This window comes from Lissotriton helveticus, chromosome 12, assembly GCF_964261635.1.
Source record: "Lissotriton helveticus chromosome 12, aLisHel1.1, whole genome shotgun sequence".
NCBI lineage: Eukaryota > Metazoa > Chordata > Amphibia > Caudata > Salamandridae > Lissotriton > Lissotriton helveticus.
In genome coordinates, this window is record NC_136073.1 from 603,608,717 (window position 1) to 603,627,033 (window position 18,317).

Here is an 18,317-nt window from a genome sequence, read left to right on the forward strand (position 1 = left end):
TCGTTTGTTCTCCGGCCATTCCGTTTCTACTACCAACTTATTAAACTGGGCCAAATAAGTGACCAGATCACGACTGCCCTGTTTTATTTCCAATAACTCATTGTCGGTTGCTTGTGAAACCCTTCTTCAGTCAAAAATTCAAAGAAATTCTTTTTTGAACTCATCCAGATCATAGAAAATAGGATCATTTCTGGTCACTAAGGGCATTGACCAAGACGCTGCGTCCCCACTTAAATACGACAGAATAAATGCCACTCGAGACTGCACATCGGGGAAAACTGCCAGACGACACATAAAGTGTAATGTACATTGTGTTAGGAACACTTGAGCCTTCTGGGGGACTTCATTGAAATGTTCTGGTGGTGCTAAAGGAATCACAGGGGACAATGAATGGATAACTTGTGTAGTTATCTTAGGTTGGGGAACAGATGCTTCATTAGGATTTCCTTCTGGAAATGCAGAATATTTTAAACTGGGATTGGACACAAGACTACTCACTTTTATGGTCAAATCTGTAGTTTATTTTCTTAACTCTCTGTTCTCTTCCCTGACTGAAAAAAATTCTCTTTGTATTCCTTCTAAAATTTCTCCTACCTTTTTCAAGTCCAGACCTTCCGCCATTCTGCTCAGGTGCTAAGTTCAACGTGGGCACTTCACTCTATCAGGATCTGTGCTCTCCTTCGATGCACAGGAGCAGAATGTCACAAGTTCTCAATGCCTCTCCTAGATTCCTCAGCAGCACTCAAGTATCAGCTTGTGCGCCAATGAAACCCAAGGGGGGAAAGGGGATGGGACAGAGAACAGACAATCACACCTTGTCTGATTCCTTCTTCAGCTTCAGCTTCAGACTTCTCTTTTTCATATCGTCTTCTGACTTAAACAGGTAAGTATTTAACTGTAGGGAAAGAACATTCATTAATACCTATGCCCTCTGATAATTCTACCCTGGCTTCTTCTCGTGTTCACCTACCCCGTGTTGGTGTGATCTATGCTTCTCTTCTATCTGGTTGTGTTTTTTAGCTTCTGCATGCTGTAACTAGGGGGCCGATTTCGATTCGGGAAAAAACGCTCCGAATAGCCGTTCGGAGCGTTTTCCCATACGAATCGTACCCTGCAACGTCCCCCGTACGTACGACGAAGTACGATTCGTACCCGGAGCCGTACTCCGTACGAGTCGTACAGAGACCGTACGACTCTAATCTCCGTATGATTCTCCCTCGTAACCTGCTGTACGTGACATCTGTACGGTTCACGGCTGGTTTTTATGACCCAGCAAGTACGATACGTGTCGGGGACGCACCGTATGACCCTTTTTCAGCTGTAAAAGCAGAGTTTGTGCCGAAACAGATACGGAATCCCCCCCCGGGTACGGTGCGTACCCCCCATGATCGCGTACCCCCTGCGATCATGGGGTGTACGCACCGTACCCCATGTACGATGGGTGTACGCACCGTACCACATGTACGCTGGGTGTATGCACCGTACCCCATGTACGATGGGTGTACGCACCGTACCCCACGAACGATGGGTGTACGCACTGTACCCCATGTACGATGGGTACGCCCATCGTACATGGGGTACGGTGCGTACACCCATCGTACATGGGGTACGGTGTGTACACCCCATGATCGCAGGGGTACGCACCGTACCCCTGCGATCATGGGGGGTACGGACCGTAGGCTGTGTATGTGTTTGGGTGCTTTTCCGTACGACTCGCCCTTACCTGACGTGGACCGTACGAATCGCGTCCTCATACCCCGGTCCGGATCGTACTCGTCGGGTCGTATGGTATGTGTACGAGTCGTACGGTTCACGGTTTCAGCCTTGCAATACGTACGGATCGCGATGATTCAGACGGATTCACGGAATACAGATCGTACTACGCGACTCGGACAGACGGGTACGATTTGTACGAAGAGGGCTCCGGATACAAATCGTATGGATGTTTTTTTTCCTGAATCGGAATCGACCCCTAAATGTAGAGATATGTTAATTCCTTTCTCTATGTCTCTCCCTAGCTTAATATTATCTCTTATATCTTGCAGCTTCCTTACCTATTTGATGTACAGTTGATGTGTGAACAGGATTCCTATGGTAAGTATTTGATCCTATTACTATTGTCTTTCTTCACCTAACTGAGAATTATTTATTATAGTTGTGCACTGGAATATTATTTGGGTCCTTAAACTAATATCTCTGGAAGTTGCTTCACTCCAAATCTGAAAACAATGGCATTCAACTTGTATTCTGTTTATCTTCCGACCACATTTCTATTCTTAGTCTATTTACATTGCACTGGAAGCCCGTTGTAACATCACGGACTAATCTGGCACTGATAAACGTATTCGCTCCAAATGGGCAACAAGTTCAGTCTCCTCTAACTTTTTAGCAACTGCGCATGCTTGTATTCAAGATAATATCCTTGCGAGTTGTAACATATATGCATGCCTCTTATTGAGATATTCTCCTCATGAGTTCACCAATTGCGCATGCCTGGAATTAATCCACACATATGCGCATGCTCAAACAATATTTAATGGAACAGTCTTACTTCGCTTCCAGACGGAAACTCCGAAACTCGGCTTCACCGGGAAAAAACTGAAAGGGAGATGCACGACGAACTTTCCCTGACTAAACTTCCGCGGCGCTACTCCTGACGACCTTCTCTCCTCCGAACTTAGGTGAAGTGCACCACAGAACGGCCCCAGCACCTGGATCCTGATGATTGGTCCCGAGTACTAGAGCTCTAACCTGCTGCTCCAACAATCGAGTCTTGGCGGCCATCTTAGAAACGGTATTTGCCGAGGATTTGTTATGCCCTTGAACCTTTCTACCTGAAACTCTAGATTTGAAAGTTCTGTGGCTTATTGTGAGTCTTTGTCTTTTAAGAGGTTTAACAGTTCTGACACTGAGCTGCATCTGATCTTAGAGGAGCCTGCAAGCAGAGGGGGTTTCCAGCCAAAAGGAACTCCAAAAAGGAGGAGCTTCAGAAGGTGTTCTGGGCCTATAAGGGCGCCCACTAGATGCTGGACACAGAAGACGTTTAGGAGGAGGCTATGAGGGATCAAGTGGAGGACCTGGGCACTGATCCTGAGCTGCAGCAGCCTAGAGAAGAGGAACTCCATGCCAGGCAGGGAGCATAGTATACTCTATTTGTCTGTCCACAGAGGACCTGGAGGATAGGAAATCTGAAAGCGGGCAAAAGCTGCAATTGGTCAAATTAAAATTGGAGGTAGCCAAGAAGAAGGCTGCTGTTAAGAGGGCCATGGAGGAGAACTTGTTTGCCCTCGAAGGAAAGGAGAATGGCCCATAAGCTATGGCTCAGAGAGTTGAACTTCAAAGTCAAACAGAGTTCAGCTACAATCGCGGCAGCGTCCCCTAAGTGTACACTAGAGAGGTTAGAGTCTGCATACTGCAAGACCTTGAGCCCAGTTATATGGTGGGATATGAAATAGATAAATCGTTTTCAGCATATGAGTTAACCCGCAGGATGCACAGGGTTCCAGAGGAAAGTGGGGGCAAACTTGTGGGAACACATGCCCATGTTAGGGCAGGACACCTTTCTAAAGCTAAAGGTGAGGAAACAGATGCAATATGGTCCCATGAAGGCTATTTTAATTGCCAAGTTTGGACTGATCCCTTAAAGGTACCGCCTTAGATTCAGGGACAGCCACAAGCTCCCAAACAAGTCTTGGGTAGATTTCTTAGATGCCCCTAGCAAGACACTAAGTGGTTGGGAACGGGCATCAAGGTCAATGATATATTTCGCTGTACAATTTGATCCTGAGGTTGTGCATGCTCAATCCTTGTTTAACAGATCGGGGCCAACAACTAGTTGATAGTAATGTCGCGGACCCCAGGGAGTTTCCTAAGGAACAGACCTCTGGGTCAGCACCAAAATGTCCAAAAAGGCATCTGAGGAGGTTCCCAAAAGTGTGATCAGTGTCCTCACCAGAAGATAGAGGAGGGAGAAAAACTTAAAAATAAGTAGTTTGTAGTGCTTCAGTTGCATTGATAAGTGTTCATTTTTCTTTAGGTTACTTTTGCAGGTAGCATTTATTATATATTCGGTTTATCATTACCTTTTATTTTCTATCTTATCTTATGTTCTCCCCTCTTATTGCACCTTTTCCAAATTGTTCAAAAGTAATTCTCTTATATCCATTAGGAAGTTTGTAATTATGTTCATTGTATATTCATTTGTGGTATTTTTATCTCCTGCATTATAGTTGTATTTAAATTCAAATTTGTTTTATTGGTTTTTAGAAAGAGCTCAGGCAATACATTGCAAAAGGAGGGTTCCACATACGAGTAGCGTGCGAGACAGACAAGCATGTCTTCTCTATAATGCAGACAATGATCTGAATACATGGACCGAGCCATGAGTGTAAGGCAAAAGACATATGCATAAGGCCTGGTAGGAAAATGCAATCTGAAGAACATAAGCCAACACCCTCCTCCCCCAGCCTCCCCCCAGCCCAACCAGTGTGCCACACTAATAGAGCAAACATCCACGGCCTCAAGGCCCATTCAACTTGTCTCTTCATGAGATAGGTGAGGATCAGTTGGAATTTCTGTAAGACGCAGCAATCTAAGATATCTGGGGCATGTGATTTCATTAAATTCCTTCGAAAGGAGGGACAATAGTGGTAGCCAAGTCTTGCGAAATGTGTCAGTTGACTGTGTAAGTGTGGCCTGGATTAGTTTCATCCCCAGTGTAAAACAGATTTTGTGTAGCCATCCCGTGTGAGTGGGTCTGGTGGTTGCGCCCCAAAGTGACAAAATGTGTTGGGATGCGGCTTGCATGGCAATCCCCATTTGACGCCCGCGTATGGATTTCAGGGGGAAGGTGATCGCATTGGGAAGGCCCAGGAGTGTGTAGGCAGGGAACCTCGGGATTTCAATGTCGAATGTGCAATCTATGTCATCCAGTACCGCCTTCCAGTAGTCTCTGACCTCTCTGCAATCCCAGAGGAGGTGGGTCAGTGTACCCCCGTTCCCCCCAACCTCTTCAGCAGAGCGCGCTCCGAGCCGGATTCTCTTTGTTGAGCCGGACAGGGGTGAGCTGCCAGTAGATAGCTAGTTTCACTGCCGCTTCTTTACCAGCGGTGTTGCGTGTCGTGTGGTAAGCTCTGTAGTATACGTAGCGCCATTCCCGGTCTGTTAATGACCTCTCTAGCTCTGCCTCCCAACGTTTCTGTCCCGCCGTGCAACCTTTTGTGAGTGGGGGTGTGAGCATCTGGTAGAGTTCTGAGATGAGGCGTTTATCCAAGTCTTTTGTCACTAGCTAACGTTCGAATTCTGTCATTCGTCTGCCTACTAATGGTGCATAGTCAGGGTGAGTGAGCCAGTGCCGGAGTTGGAAATATTGGAAGAGGTGGGGTGAAACAACCCCATACCCCTGAGACAGGTCTGAGAGGGGAGGAAGCCCTGTAGGTCGAAGAGATGCCCAGCTGACCTGCAGCTGGTGCCGCGCCATTGTGAGAAAGCTTGTGGGGCCGTGCCTGGCGGGAAGTCCGGATTATTGAAAAGGGGAGTGAGCGGAGAGGGAAAGGTCGTAAGGCCTTCCCTAACGGTGACTGTATCCCAGATGTGCAGGATAGTGCGGGTAATAGGCAACTTCTGGAGGTACCGCGGCCTGTCGCGGCGGCGGAGGAATGGGATCTTCCAAAGGGGCGTCTGGGCCATTGCCCTGTCCTGGAGCAACCATCTCTTTTCAGACTCCGGTCTATACCACTCGACGAGGTAGCGGAGCTGGGTTGCCTGAAAATATTGTTGAAGATTGGGGATCCCGAGACCCCCCTCATCCTTGCCCCTATAAGCTAGTTGTTTGTGCAATCTCGGGCGTTTCCACCCTCCAAATGAAGTGCTGAAAGACACTCTGTAGGGTGGCAATGGCGCCCGTCGGGGTTGCACAGGAATAGTTTGGAAAACGTATAGGATCTTGGGCAGTGCTGACATCTTCACCACCGCAACACGCCCCAGTAGAGAAAGAGGCTGTTTGGACCACCGTGCCAGATCTGAACGGATTTGGGATAATAGGTTTGCATAGTTCAAGGTGACAGTCGAGTCCGTGGAGGAGGTGAGGGCGATACCCAGGTACGGAATCTGGGATCTCGTCTGCAGGCCCCGTCTGTACACCGGCACATTCTCAGAGGGTCGGGCATTGCCACCCAGGGGCAGTATGAGCAACTTTCCCCTGTTTATCTTAAAACCGGACACCGCACCAAAGGACTCCACCTCTCCCAGAAATGCGATGATCGAGCGATCTGGACAATCAAGGGCGGCTATGATGTCGTCAGCGTAGAGGCCAATCGTATGAGGCTCTCCGCCGAAAATGATGCCCTGTATCTCCGGGTTGTCGCGGACCCTTTGCGCCAGCGGCTCCACATACAGAGCAAACAAAAGGGGAGAAAGAGGGCACCCCTGTCTCGTGCCACGTTGAATCTCGAAAGGGCTCGAGCGCAGGGCACCCAGGCGAACCCGCGCCTGCGGGCGGTGATAACAGCTCGCACTGCAAGATTGGAAGCGATCTCCCATCCCAAAGTGGGCTAAGACCAGTTAACGCTGTCAAACGCTTTCTCGGGGTCAATTGCCAGTAGCCCTGAATATGACTGTTGGAAATGGGTCTTGTCAAACAGGTGGAGGACCCGTTTTGTGTTATCGCTACATTGGGGACTCGGGACGAAGCCCGACTGGTTGGGTTCGAGAACCCCAGGCAGGCACGGCCCGAGACGCGCCGCCAACACGCCCGTGAAAAGCTTCAGGTCCAAATTGAGGAGGGAGATAGGGCGAAATGCCGAGCAGTGTGTAGGGTCCTTGCCGGGTTTGGGTAGCACCACTATCTCGGCTTCCAACATGTCTGGGGGGATGGAGCCCGGACCACTAAAGAAATTGAATAGCCGAGTAAGGACTGGAGCTAATAATGGGCTAAAGGTTTTATAAAAACCAGCGGAGTAACCGTCCGGGCCCTGAGATTTAAGTGGCTTGAGGCGGGAAATAGCAGCTACCACCTCATCTAAGCGAATGGGGGCCTCCAAGGCCTCCGCGCTTACCGGGGAGAGTGCCGTGGTTGCCACCTGTTCCAAATATGAGTCAATGTCCGCGCTCGGAACAGCATCAGCACGGTACAGAGAGGCGTAGAAGTCTCGGAAAGCCTCCACAATCTGTGTCTCCTCCTTGATCTCATTGCCCTTTCCGTCCTTCAGGCCCTGAATTTTTGAGCGCTGGGTTTTCGCTTTCAACGCGCTAGCGGATAGCCGGCCCGTCTTGTTCCCCCCCCACATAGTAAGTGTGGCAGAGGCGCAGGGCGGCAAACTCTGCCCTGTTCATGTCTAAGCTGGCCAATTGGGCTCTGGCTGCTTTTAATTGTTTCCAAATGCGCGGCACCCCAGTGCGGCTGTGAACCCTTTCGAGTTCGGAAACATGGGCTGTTAACTCGGCCCGTTTTGCTGCTCGGGCTTTAGTGTCTGCCGCTGCTATCGCGATGAGCTTGCCACGAGCCACTGATTTCAGGGCGCCCCACAAGGCTGACGCCGAGGTCTCGGCTGTGTCATTAATGGACAGATAGTCAGTGATGCACTTGCGGAGTTGTTTGGTGACCTCCGGACGTTGCAGAAGATTTTCGCGTGACCGCCAGTTCCCGGAAGGACGTCTGGTCTTAGGGATCTGGAGTGTGAGTTATACTGCATCATGGTCGGAAAGAGCCGCTGGCACAATGCAAGCGTCCGCCAGCAGGGTGAGCAAGTCAGAGGACCCGAGAAAGTGGTCCAGTCTGGCATAAGTGCGGTGCACATGTGAGTAAAACATAAATTGTGATGCCCCTGGGTGTTTGGCCCTCCATAAGTCCACCAGCCCCCGGTCTTGTAGCCAGGATTTACCCGCCATAGTAAGGGTGCCCGTGTCTCCATACCTGTGCCCCGATCTATCCACATTAGTGTCCATCACCAGGTTGAGGTCCCCCCCCCAAAAAGAAAAGAGGATCTGAGTATTTCGGAAATGGCAGCTTTTAGAAAATGTTCCTGGCCTGTGTTCTGGTTGTACAGGGAGCCTATTGTCAGTTGTTGGCCCCCTATCAGGAAGCTACGTGTCAGGTGTCTGCCCTTGATCTCGTCCCTCTTGTCGCCTATCCGGCCCTGGAAGCGTCTAGATACCAAGATAGCCACCCCTGCTTTTTTCTCTGGTAGTGAGGAGAAGAATTGGTGGGGGAAAGCGCGGGATCGCATCCTGTGCCAATCCTTCGCAAGTAAGTGGGTTTAATGGAGTAAACAAATCTCGGCTCCCGAATTTTCTAAATAAGAGAGCACTGCTCTCCGTTTAATGGGGTTATGCAGGCCTTTCACATTAAGGGTCAGTACTTTCAAGACAGAGTCAGTCATCTTACGGGGAATAGATGGAAGATGCTATATGAAAGTGATAGCTCTGCGACGAAATTGGAGTATGTAGAGCAAGCGAGTTCGCCCATTGAACCCCCCCCGGCACACTGGTTCCCACCCTGGACCCTTCCCCCGGCCCCACCCCCCCTGTCCCCAAACCCAACCCCAACTGCCCCCCACCCTCCAGCCCCAACCTGCAACCCACCAACCCCCGGTCCCCCCTCCCAAACCCCAACTAGGAATCCCCAAATGCAACCCATTGTCCCAGGTTTATCAGAACGTAGTCCAAACCTGTGGAGTCTCAACGTGGAGGAGTATGTGGCAGTGGCAGCCCCGTTGGCCCCCCCGCCCGTCCCCCCAGCCCTACAAATTCAATGCAATGTAGGCAAGCTCCCTTTAGTCAGCGACTCAGTGCGGGCTCGATGTGTCTCTGACCACCTCTTGAATGGCCGCTGCTTGTTCTTGGGCCATGGTCGTCGGATCAGGTTTAAGGTTCGCTTTGGGAGGGCGTCGTCGCCGCACCCGTTGCCATCCGCCCCGTTGGTGCTGCGTAGATTGCTCCTGCGACTGTCCTGGCGAGTCCTCTCCCAGTAGCTCATCCTCCGCAAGTTCGATGCCCAGCAGTGTACAAGTGTCCCGGAGCGAGCGCATTTGGTGTAGGACCCCTTTCCATTTGAAGACCAACCGAAATGGGTGACCCCAGGAGTAGGGCACCTCGTTGTCCCGCAAGAATGTTGTGGCCACCCTGAAAGCCCTCCTCTTCTGAAGGGTGATAGCTGAAAGGTCCTGGAACAAGGCCACAGGATGGCCTTGGAAGTGGAGAGGTTGTTTCTGGTGGGCCTCCTTCAGGATCCGCTCCTTTGAGGGGAAGTCGGGGAGATATGCCAGGATGTCCGGTGGAGGGGCAGGTGCTCGCCGCGCTAGGCCGACCCTGTGCGCACGATCAATGTGAATGTCAAAATCGGCAGGTTCGCCAAGAATCTCCCTGAATAGTGCCTGCAGATAACAAGTGACGCTGGTCCCCTCGGCTTTCAGTGGCACTCCCCGGACACGTATATTGTTCCTCCGAGAGCGATTTTCGAGATGCGCCTGGAGGTCCACCTGTTGCTGCAAAAGTTCTACCTCCTCGCTACGGGCCTGGCCTGCTTCCTCCACTGTGGCAACCCTCTCTCCCAGGTCGTCCACGTCTCGGCGCACTTCACGCTGCTCCCCAGCCAGCTCTTGTTTCAAGGCCTGAAAGTCGTCCCGCAGAGTGTTGAATAGCAATTCCAGGAAGGCGTCGTCCCGCAGAGTGTTGAATAGCGATTCCAGTAAGGCTTTAGTAATGGGGCCCCCTCCGTTCTCCTGTCCCGGGGTGTTGATTGGTGCCGCTGGCAAGGGGGGTGTCTGAGTCTTCTCCCCCTTTGTGGCGCTTTTGGACAACATATCGGGGATGGTGCGGCCTCCCCTGCGCCCTGTATTAGCCATGTCCCTTCCGCCTCTGGTCCCTGAAGGGAAGGGCCGGTCAGCGGCTGGTGGAGCAGGGCTTGATTTAAGGGTTTCCCCTAGAGGGTCAGTCAGCTCGACGGTCCTAGGGGATCTCCACGGTGTGGGCTGGCTTCTCCCTTAATGCTCGGTAGACCCCCAGTTGCACCCAGTGGTCCCGTTGCGTGACAAGTGGCCGGACATCACCACTCCCACCGCGTCTCTCCTCACCTGTCGGCTTCGGCTCCGGCCACTGGAGCAAGACGTTCACTGGTCCGGCTGTGTCCCTTCACGGCAGGCTTCGACCCACAGTGCTTCTGCAAGTCGCCACCTTTCTGCTGAGGGCCTTCCCGGGTTCGAAGCACCGGCCTCGATTTTTGCGGCAGTCCGCGTCGCCAGCGTCGCCAGCATCCGCCCCGGCACCCAGTCTCAAACCCCTAGGCGCTGGCGGGCCACGAGGGCCAACATCCATCCACCGAAGCGGGCACTCGTCGCGATGTCCGCCGTCCCCCAGTAGAGCGCTAGCCTCCGCCGGCGGAAAATGCTGTGGCTCGGCCTCACCGCTCTGCTTGTACCAGGCCCGAAGCCGGGGCCTTGATTTTTGCAATGGCCCGCCGGGGCTCCCGAGGCCGCCGCTTTCTCCGGCCTCGGCCGCACACTGGTCGTGGTGGGTCGTGACTCCGTTTCGGGTCCCGGCCGCGGCGACCGCAGTCCGCAGCCCCAGCCGGTATCCCGCAGGTCTCCGTCTTCACCAGAGCCAGCCCAGCCGCCGACTGTTCGCGGCCGCCATTTCGTCGTTTCTCCCAGGCTGGCTCCCGCGTTGCGGTACTCGCGACTCTAGCAGGCGTTTCAGCGCACACCGGCGAGCCAGAAGGATAGCACCAGAGAGCACCGCTCAGCGGGTTGCAGAGCGCACGTTTTGAGGGGCTTGCAGGCTGTTAGCAATGTGGGGTTCAGAGCTGGGAAACCTCACGGAACACGTCTGGTCAGGCCGCCATCTTAGCCACACCCCCCTATAGTTGTATTTAAATGTGTGAATATTTCTTCATACGGTGTTTTGCTTTGTAAAGGGAAAACCCATGTAGTTATTTAGTTGCATTGATAGAGTGCTGAGCATGGCAAACAGCCAACTGGATTCCAGGCTGAAGGCTAGAATCTTGTAAACAGCAGTTGGTCCTCGGATTCTGGCCTGGAAGCTTGTCTGGTGGCTCGCTGTTAATATAATAAACATATTTTACATGGACACTTACCTCTCACCTCATGTTTAATTACTACATAGTTCTCTCAAGCCCCCAAACAAAATTCCCACTAAAACAGTAACCAGCTCCAGTCTGATCAGAAACAGAAGGTTTTTTTTTGATAACCAGACAGGGAGGTTTGTCTCTCAGTGTGCTGAGGGCTACAAGTATGGCTACTTCAATAGAGACGCCAAATGCCTCAAGAGGGCACAGCCTCCACTGTTGTGCAGACACCTGGGTTGGCCAGTGTAGTGCTTAGGGAGGAGGTGGTCCCAGTTAGCTTGGGTGAGAGAGCAGAGGTTGGTGTTCCTGGGAGATAAAGAGATGGTTCCCAAAGCCGACATGCCTTCAAATACGTCTAAGTACAGGCAGTGGGTCACCATCAATGGGCATGAGGTAGTGGCTCTGAGAGACACTGAAGCCAGTTTGACTACTGTGAGGTGTCATCGTGTGTCCTCAGAACAGGTATATCTAATACATTCCACCAGGTCGTTGTCGCAGACAACCGCCGAGAGTCACTACCCAGTGGCTCTGGTTCCTTTGAGTTGGAGGGAGGTTGTCTCAGTTTCTCTAAAAGTAGCTGTGAGCCCTGCTATACCTATAGATTGTCCGTTAGGCAACAATTTAGAACCCATTGCTACCCAAGTAGGGAGTCAAATTGGCCAGGAGACGGGAACAATAGCCCAGGTCGCTGCTAAGAAGAGGAAGGGAAAAGGTCATGTGAAAGCAGCACCTGAAACTCTGGTAGACCGGGTTCTGGGGGTGCCTGAGGAGGCTGCCCTGGAGCCTACCGGGGAGGACATTGCCACCCTGGGAGACCTGCCTGACCTTTCTGGATGTGAAGTTGAGTTTGAATTCACCAGGGAGGAATTCTGCAAGGTATAGAAAGAGTGTCCAATGCTAGAGGGCGTGAGGCGGTAAGCTGAGGCCCAGATATCTTGTGATACCTCTGAAGATCACCTCATATATTAGAAGAAGGACCCGCTATATAGGAAGCCTAAGGCTCCTGTGCCTGGGCAACACATTTGTTGGTGACCCCAGAGTACTATAGGGAGTCCCTACTAGGTCTGGCTCATGATATACCCCTGCCAGGACATCTGGAACAGGGCAAGACCTTTGCCAGCTTGTCCCCCACTTTTATTGGCCCTGAATGAAGACGGTCTCATGTTAATTCTGCATGCCATGTCCCGCCAGCCAATCAGTGAGAATTCCGAGAAAAAGATAAAGGCTTCCCTGGTTCCCCTTCCTGTCATAGGAACCCCCTTCGAAAGAGTGGGCATCAGCATTGTTGGGTACCTGAATCCCAAAACTACCTAGGGCATCAGGTTTATCCAGGTTTTCGGTGACCATGCCACTAGGTACCCAGAGTCCCTTTCTCTGAGGTCTGTAACTGCACCCACAGTGGTAGGGCCCTTATAGGGATTTGTATCTAAATGGTGTTTCCCAGAGAAATGGTATCTGACAGAGATTGGAGTGGAGAGGTGTGGCTCACTGGTTAGAGGCGGCAGACCTGTAAGCAGAGAACGGCCCTGGACCAGGGTTCAAATCCCGACGCGGCAGGGTCGTGGACCTGGGTCAACGGACTCGATAATTCTCGCCTCAGTGCCTACTCTAACCAGGGAACACACTCGGTAACTCTGGGCATTAAGCTTGCCTCATCTCTACAACGGCCCCCCACAGACGCCGGGGATGCCTGGTTTCACCCTGGAGATACCCAGAAAGGGACCATCTCACAGGGAAAACCAGGACGGGTTCCCCAGCGGTCTACAGCGCCAGGACTCTCGGGTAGAGTAACAGTTCGCTTTACAAGTATCCAACATTCCAACATTTACAGGTTCACCAACTTCATGTCTGTGTTCATGTAGTCCATGTGGGATTAGTGTGGGATAACCTACAAGCTCTCTGAAACAATATCACTCTCAAACAAATAGGCTAGTAGAGAGATCCAAAAATACCCTCAAAGGCATAATTATGGGCCTGCTGAGACCAAGGGGTGAAAGTAGGACGTCCTCTTGCCATGTCTGCTTTTTGCTCTCAGGGAGAGACCCCAGAAGTGAGTTAGGTTTAGCCCATATGAACTCCTCTATGTTCACCCTGTTAGGGGGCCTCTCAGTCTGGTGAAGGAGGGGTGGGAGCAAGCTCACCAGAAGCCTCCCAGGATGTAGTCATCTACATGCTGGCTCTCCGAAATCAGATGCAGCACTTCTTGAAGAAAGATAAAGAGAAACTTGAGACTAGCCAAGAGGTTTTGAAACTCAGGTATGACCAGAAGGCCACTCTGGTTGAGTTTAACCCTGGTACAAAACGCGAGTTAATAAGCCTGTGGAACTCAAGGCCCTCCAAGGCCACTGGTCTGTTTCCTACAAGGTGAAGGAGCAAATATGACAGGTTAACGTACACATAGGGACCCCCTGGGAACTATGGCAGTTCTCAGGGCAAGAAAAATACTATTGTATGTACAACACCATTGAGTAAATATACATAATTATATAGTAGTTATTACTGTATGAATGGGGCAACAGACTGATGGTATAAATATCAATCTACTTTATTATTGACTTAACATCTCTTAAAGGCATGATATACATAATATAGAAGTACTACCACATCTATAAAAAATGACAATCACATCCACATGCAGTCATGCATTCACACAACAATATACTATCAATACGCAATGCTTGTGTTATCTTGTTATATCTTATCAACAATTTAAGCCACTACTTTTGTGACCATATTTTTGTGATACTAAATAAATTTTTGAGATGCATTGTTCATTTTTTACTCTGGACTATTGTTGTCTTTATTGAGGAAAATAAGATACATCAAGATATCACAAGCATTGCGTATCGATAGTGTATGTTGTGTGAATGCGTGCCTGCATGTAGATTTGATTGTTGTTTTTTATATATGTGGAAGTACTTCTATATTTTGTATATGATTCTTTCAGGAGATGCTGAGTCAATAATTCAGTAGATTGATACGGGAGTTGTATATACAATAGCAAATAGGGGAGGTCACCCATCGGGTGGACCTTAAGACCTCTAGATACCCATTACTGGTACTTCATGTCAACCACCTGATTACACACAGTGAAAGGTCTGCGGTTATCATGCTCCTAGCAACAGATGATGAGGAGTGGAAAAGGAGAGAGAACTTCTCCCTGACTTCCTATCCTCCAAGGATGAAAATGGTTCACTGGAGGGAGTCGACTTCTCCCCTACTCTGACTCCAGAACAGCTGAGCGACTGTCCCCAGTTGTTGGGATAGTTTGCCTCTCTGTTTTCTCCTACCCCTGAGCGTACACACCTGTGTACCTATGATTTTACACTGGAGACAGTATGCCTGTGAAAAACAAAATGTACAGGTCGTCAAACAAAGTGAGGCCTACCATTAAGGAGGAAGACTCCAAAATGTTTGATTCAGCTTTCCAGTAATGCCTGGTCCACCCCTGAGGTGCTAGTATGAAATGCCACTCCAGCGGGCATCACCCCAGAGTTCAGGTTCTGCACGGATTACAGGGGGATCAGCTCAGTCAACAAGACTAATGATCACCCCATCCCCCAAACTGATGAGCTCATTGTCAAGCTGAGAGCTGCCCAGTGCCTGAGCGCCTTTGAATTTACATCAGGGTATTGGCAGATTGGCCAGACTGAGGGGGCAAAAGACAGCTGTGCATTTTCTACCCCAGAGGGTCACTTCCAATTTTCGGTGATGCCCTTTGGATTGAAAAATGCCCGTGCCACCTTTCATAGGTTGGTCAACAGGATCCTTGGGGGGAGGAAGCAGTCAGAGCCACCTACCTAGACAACAAAGCTGTCTACAGCTCCAGCTGGGAGGAACACCTGTTCCATCTCTAGGAGGTGCTTAAGGTTCTGCAACAGGCAGGCCTGATGATCAAGGACCACAAGTTAAGTGGTGTATCTGAGACACATGGTAGGGGGGGGGCACGGGTGCAGCCCCTCCAGCTAAGATTGAGGCAATTCTGGCCTGGGAACCCTTAAATCTCAGACCGAGGTGTGGGCCTGCCTGGTCCTCACTGTGGCTAGTATAGGAGGGTTGTTTAGGGCTATGGCACCATTGTTGGACTCTTAATTGAGTGGACTTCTAAGAAGCAGCCCAAGAGGTGATGTGGATGGAGGCCTGGCAGAAAGTCTTTGACACCTTAAAGGAGGCCATGTGCACAACACATATACTAAAGGTGCCTGACTTCTGCTAGCAATTTGTTGTGCAAACAGATGCTTGAGATCATGGCATAGGGGCTGTGTTAGCACAGGTAAATAGGAAGGGCATAGACTAACCAGCAGCCTTTGCCTGAAACAGGTGACTTCCCTGGGAGCATAGGTGGAATGCTTATGAGACAGAAGTCTTTGTTGTAGTCTGGGCACTGAAGAACCTGAAACCATACATGTTTGAGTCACTTCCCAGTTCTGGCCGAACACAGGTCCCTCAAATGGCTCATTTAAATGAGGGATGAGAGTCCCAAACTGTTGAGGTGCTCAATTTTCCTGAAGGTAATTGGCTTTACATTGGAATACTGCCCTGGGTAAGCCCGTTCCAGTTGTTAGACCTGTCATCCTTAGGGTGGTCTTCCTCCAAACGGTTTGCCTGTCTGCCTTCATTTTTTTAAATTTATTTTGTTGGCATTAGGACTCTGTGAACTTTACCACTGCCAATCAGTGCTAAAGTGCCTGTACTCACTCTCCTAAACATGGTTTGATCAACTTATCCAGAATTGGCATATTTAATTTACCTATAAGTCCCTAATAAAGTGCTCTACAAGTGCCAGGGCATGCAGATTATATGCTACTAGTGGACCTGCAGCACTGATTGTGCTATCCACCTGAGTAGCCTGTTAAAATATGGCTCAGGTCTGCCACTGCAGAGCCTGTGTGCCTAATTTACACTGCCATGTAGACTTGCCATTTAAAAGCCTGTGCCAAGCATTGTACTCCACAATTATTACATGTAGGTCTCCCCTAAAGTAGGCCCTAGGTAGCCCATAGGGCAGGGTGCTATGTAATTAAAGGGTAGGAAGGGCACTTTTGAGTTGTACATGTCCTGGTGGTGAAAAACTCCCAAATTCATTTTTAACTAATGTGTGCCCCCCCCCCCCTCAGGTTATTATTAGGGATTCCTTGTTCTATATAATTAGCTATAATTCCCAGTTGGAAGTAGGTAGAGCTGTCATGCTTAGTGCTTGTGGATTTGTGTTGATAAATCCTCTTTAATGGTAAAGCTGAATTTATCACTCCAATTTTTAAAAATGCCACATTTTTAGAGATGCTACGCAAACAAATGATGGATGGAATGCTGAATAAATCATACATTTACCCCCGGTCAAGAGATCTGGGTTAAATCCATTGTTCTTTTGCTCACCATGCCACCCCCGTTTAGACCCAGCCATAAGTTAATCAGTCTTGACCCTGTTCCTCATGGAAACAGTCCAGCACAAACTGCCAAGCCACGTTCTCCCTGGACTCGGAACAAACATCCTGGGACCAGTTTTGGACTACTACCTACTTTTTGAGAGATGGCAATTTTCTGCTTTAGCCCTGTGTGCCTGCATCCTGTCTCCAATGCACGTCTGAGGTGGATGACAGCTGGTCTTTGTACATTCCCTCTGGACAGCCACACACAAAGGCAGCTTAGGTGTGGCCATCCACATCCTGATTGGCCATCCTTGGCAGGATGGAAGGGAGGAGTCGAACACAGCTTCACACTTACACCTGGATAGGCTGTGTCCTGAGTCTGGACCCAGGGCAGGAAGGGAGGACCTCTGGGCACTTTAAAGCACTCATTTGAATTTTCTTCCACTTCAAAGGCACCACGGGGTATGAAACTGGAATTCTGACCCTTCCACTTCTGTACGCTAGACCTGTGGATACTCTGCCAGGACGAAGGACTGATGTGCTGCTGAAGGACTGCCACTCTGTTGGATTGCTTCTCTATAAGAACTGATATCTTGCTGTGCTACCCTGCTTCCCTCCTTACCTGAGTGAGAAGAACTGGACCCACCTCCCTTGTACCCAGAACCAGAGTTACCCTAATGGCTTGCTGCTGTTACTTCTGATTGAAGTCTACTGGAAATAAAAGACTTCCAACTCACTTGCTGCAGGACCAGGACTCTGCCATCTGTGAATCTGCCATAACAAGTGGTGCCAACTCAGTCCTGGACCCTTGGAAGTGGAGTTGAAGTGCTGTTACAGCAGAATCCATGCATAGCCTTTAACACAAGGACTCGGAACCAGTGCAACCCCTCCACTGAGTATGCATTGCCACTGCTGCAGGGATCGACTCCGACACATTGCTGGCTACATGTTGCAGGAACTCCATTCTCGATGCATCATCACCATTGCGCGGCTCTGAACCGGCGCATCGCCTACCTGTGTAGATCCATGATGACACATTGCCTCACCTACACCCTGCATCTTGTCTTCGATGATGAAGTAGCCATGGTACATTGCAGTGGGCCAAGGCTGGTCGCTGAATCTGACCCGCGCTCCATCATGGTCAGACTGAACATTTAGATTTAACCTGGTTTAGCATGACCAGAGAGCCTCAGTTGGCGCTTTATGGTTTTAAGCACAGAATTTCAGTTTATTTAAAAAAATTATAACTCCGGTTCCATTTATTGGGTTTTTGTCTTTTTGGTCTTGTTTTATTTATCTAATTGTTTTATTATTCTAACCAGATGTGGTATCTTTTTGTGTGGTGGTTTTACTGTTTGAAGTGTTGGACAAATACTTTACATATTGCCTCTTGAGTTGAGGCTCGCTGGTCTGTGCCAAGCTACCAGGGGTGAGCACCGGTTAATTTAGGGTGTTTTTGTGACATACCCTGATTAGGATTGTGTTTCCTGCTTGGACAGGGTGCATACCTCTACCAACCCGAAACCCAAAGTCTAACACCAAGCCTGATTATCTGTCCAGGTTCCTCCGCCTTAGTAATGAGAACTTCCAGGGTAGTTCTCTCCACTTTAAGCTGAGGGGAACACATGTTAGACCTGCAAGACTTAAAGTGGTCTTCACCCGGACGTTTTGCCTTCACTCCTCCTGTTGTGCTGAATTCATTTTTGTTGGCCTTATGACTTATTAACCAATGGTAAAGGGATTGTGCTCTCTCCTTTACACATGGTTAAATCCAATTGCCACATCTTATTTACTAATAAGTCCCTAGTAAAGCGGTACCACATGTACCTAGGGCCTGTAAATGAAATGCCACTAGTGGCCTGCAGCAT

At 49.9% G+C, this 18,317-nt stretch overlaps 1 protein-coding gene across 2 annotated transcripts in view; it reads left to right on the forward strand.

The window, feature by feature from the left end:
* The first annotated feature begins 622 nt into the window (after positions 1–622).
* LOC144797570 (uncharacterized) overlaps positions 623–18,317 on the forward strand; it is a 52,300-nt gene continuing 34,605 nt past the window's right edge. The window contains exons 1-3 of one of the 2 annotated variants that reach the window (XM_078668223.1): positions 623–883; positions 2,046–2,094; positions 2,563–2,794. The gene's annotated coding sequence lies outside the window, so the exon portion shown is untranslated. The remainder of the gene's footprint in view (positions 884–2,045; positions 2,095–2,562; positions 2,795–18,317) is intronic. The other variant, XM_078668221.1, reaches the window with a different exon arrangement.